Genomic DNA, 3171 nt, shown 5'->3' with positions numbered 1-3171 from the left:
GAAGAGGAGGAGGAAGAGGAGGAGGAAGAGGAGGAGGAAGGGAGGAGGAAGAGGAGGAGGAAGAAGAAGAGGAAGAAGAGGAGGAGGAAGAAGAGGGGGAAGAGGAGGACGAAGAGGAGGACGAAGAGGAAGACAAAGAGGAGGAAGAGGAGGAGGAAGAGGAGGAGGAAGAGGAGGAGGAAGAGGAGAAGGAAGAGGAGGAGGAAGAGGATGAGGAGGAAGAGGATGACGACGACGACGAGGACGAGGACGAGGACGAGAAGGTGGTGGAGCATGAGGAGCATTCAGGTTAATTTCGAGATGGTCCGGGCTGCGGCGGGGCAGGGCGGGGCGGGGCGCACCTTCTGCACCGGGGTAATAATGCATATCCAGAAAACAATGAGCGCGTCAAGCGGCAGCCGGCGGCCCGGGCCATAAAACGGTGGCGTGCGGGGCGCAAGCATCGGGGCGGGGCGGGGCGGGGCAGGCAGAGAACACCGGAGCACACCTTACCAACACACGCACACGGCGAAGGCTCCCAGGGCGCTCAGGGGTTTTATACCGCGCGCAAGACCCTTCGGGTGCAGGAGAAGCCTGGCAACCAGGGCATGTCACACGAAAACCACAGCAACCGAGCCGCAAGAGTACAGCAGCAACCTCACTCACTCTCAGCGGCCCCGCCCCGCCCCGCCCCGCCAAACGGCAGCAAATTGAGATGCGCGCCGGAATTTAAAATTTATCGTCGCGTAATGAGCAGCGCAAACACTGGACGGGGCAGCCGGCTCCGGCGGGGGCCACTTAGCCCTCGGCAACAATGGCTTCATTATCCATCAGAGGGCAGCACTGCACTGCGGGCGCATGATGTACGGAACGTACTCTCGGCGCGGCGTGGCGCCGGCCTCCTGGGGCCCCGCGGAGGCGCCACAGGTGAGCCGCCTGCTGCTGCTCTTGCTGCTGCTGCCGCCGCTTGCTTGCTGGACCTCTGTTCCGTCGATAAATATGAAAAATCTCGCATTCATTAAGGGCGACTGCTTTGCTTGGCCTCGCCCAGCAGCAGCAGCAGCAGCAGCAGGCGCCGTGTCCGGTCGGGTCGGGGAGAGAGAAAAGGCAATTTTAAACTCCCCGTCTGCCCTTCCCCCCCCCTCCCCGCCGACCCTGCGCTGCTGCCCTGTGCGCGCGGGTAGCAAAAACACTCTCTTCTTGTGCAGTTGCTGGAGGCGCGCGGCGCGCACGGTAGCGAAACGGTTCCGCGCGAGCTTCATCGCCTCAATAGATGAATTATGCGGGGGCTTGACCGCTCCGCCAGGAGCCCCACTACCATAACGGCCTGCACCCACAAGGTGTAAGTATGTCTAATTTCCCGGAAATTTTTCCAAATTTTTGAGATTTTTTTAGCAGATGATACCTTACAAACTTAAACTTACTTACACTTAACATACATATAACTATACATGAGTAATGTAAGGTGTCATTGCTTTTACTCTCGATTAAGAAATATTAAAGAGAACCAGAAGAAAGCTCATATACGTATTGGGCTGGGCCTGCTAGGCGGGGTCGTGAGGCGCCGTACGTCGCCAGCCGCCAGCCGCCAGCCGCCGTAGCGTCAGCCCGAGCCACTAGCCGAGCCGGGCGGAACCGAGCCGAGCGGAGCCGAGCCGACTGGAGCCCGAGCCCCGAGCCGTCGGCCGCGCTAGTCTACGCTAGTCCTCCCCCTCCCTCGCACCGCTGGAGCCCCCGCACCGCCCCCCCCCCCTTCCCTACAAGTGTAAATACAGAAATATAATAGACTGGAATAGAATAATTCAAAGCAGAAGGGCGGGCTACTAATAAACTGGAATAGAGTAATTCTTGACAAGGTATCATCTGCTTTCACGATCCGTTTCTGGTCGGAACTTTTTTGTTTGAAAAACTACATTTTCTTGAGGCACTCCATGTCGCAGCAGAAGCGCATGGGGGCAGATTCGAATCAAATTTAAAGGCACACCTACTGATTTGAAATTTCGGGCTGCTGCACCCATCAATGCCGTTGATGAGGGGAGGAATGGGCGCTGCGCGCGCCCCACGACGCGACGCCGTCGCCATGTTGTCAAGGATCCGAACACGACGGCGAGTATGACAATGAGCCGGAAACGATATCGCAACGGGGCAGACGATGACGCCGGGGCAACAAAGACGACACAGCGGCAGAGCAGCGCCCCGTCGGCTCCGTGAATAAAATGGGAGAGGGGCAAAAAAATACGGGAAGAGTCCGTCCGTCCGGGCCGGGCCGGGCTGGGCCGAGTGAACTGGACTGTAGTGAGAGAAGAGAGAGAGAGGGGCCTTATGAATGAACGGCAAGCTCACTACACGCATCAATGAGTCCAGGAGGGGGCCCTCTTCTGGGCGTCCAAGGGCACGAGCCGACACACAGCGGCGGCGGTGGTGGCGGCCACGAGCCCAACGCACCTCTCTAGCCACACCCAGCGGGACGGGTGCAAAGGAGTGGGTCGGTCGGAACGTGAATGAACCGCGCTAGGGAAGAGGTCAGCAGGGCAGCGTGACCACCGACGACTTACACTACTGCAAATTTGGGGAGCGACTTCTGGGTTTTCCATGGCACACAACTTATTGCTGGACTCCTCAGATTTACAATTTACGGTGTGTCTCTCACGGTCTCTCACGTTATTTCGGGTGCATCATAACCCTTTTTGAAGTTGACGCTTCACACCCGAATACAACGCGTGTATTTTAAATACGGACGAGTGCTCGGCCCCCACGCGCGCCTATGAATTCGACTCTTTATTTTCTCGCATCTATTCCGTTTCCCATCGCCATTCCCATCACAGCCATAGCTCAGCTGGGCGCAATAAGTCAGTGAACCGTAGGGCTGCGCGGCAAAGCGCGAGCCAGCCAGCCATGGCACTGCTGTCCCATGACTCCCATGGCTCGCCGCCTCAAGCCGCCGCCGCTGCCGGTCCCATGGCGCGCCGCGCTGCTACCGATGCGATTTGATTCGATCCTACCTGATCGCCGCCCATGACGGTGCAGTACTCGCGCCATGACAAAGCCGAACCGTGATGAGGAGACTCTCGACACAAATTGGAAATGCCAGCAAAGCGGCCAAGTCGATCCGATACTTCTGGGGCCCTCTAGCTTTCGCTCCGAGGACTGAGGGGGAGAGAGAGAGAGAGAGGGGCGATTGGGGGGGGGGGG

At 58.4% G+C, this 3171-nt stretch overlaps 1 protein-coding gene across 1 annotated transcript in view; it reads right to left on the bottom strand.

The window, feature by feature from the left end:
- Positions 1-3171, bottom strand: part of LOC113205229 (ubiquitin carboxyl-terminal hydrolase 48) — a gene marked incomplete in the record, with an annotated part of 61075 nt that overhangs the window by 8094 nt on the left and 49810 nt on the right.

Source organism: Frankliniella occidentalis, unplaced genomic scaffold (assembly GCF_000697945.3).
Source record: "Frankliniella occidentalis isolate FOCC.00 unplaced genomic scaffold, Focc_3.1 Scaffold52, whole genome shotgun sequence".
Taxonomy (NCBI): domain Eukaryota; kingdom Metazoa; phylum Arthropoda; class Insecta; order Thysanoptera; family Thripidae; genus Frankliniella; species Frankliniella occidentalis.
Note: the sequence above shows the minus strand (reverse complement) of the source record. Positions and strands in the feature narration are given on the sequence as shown.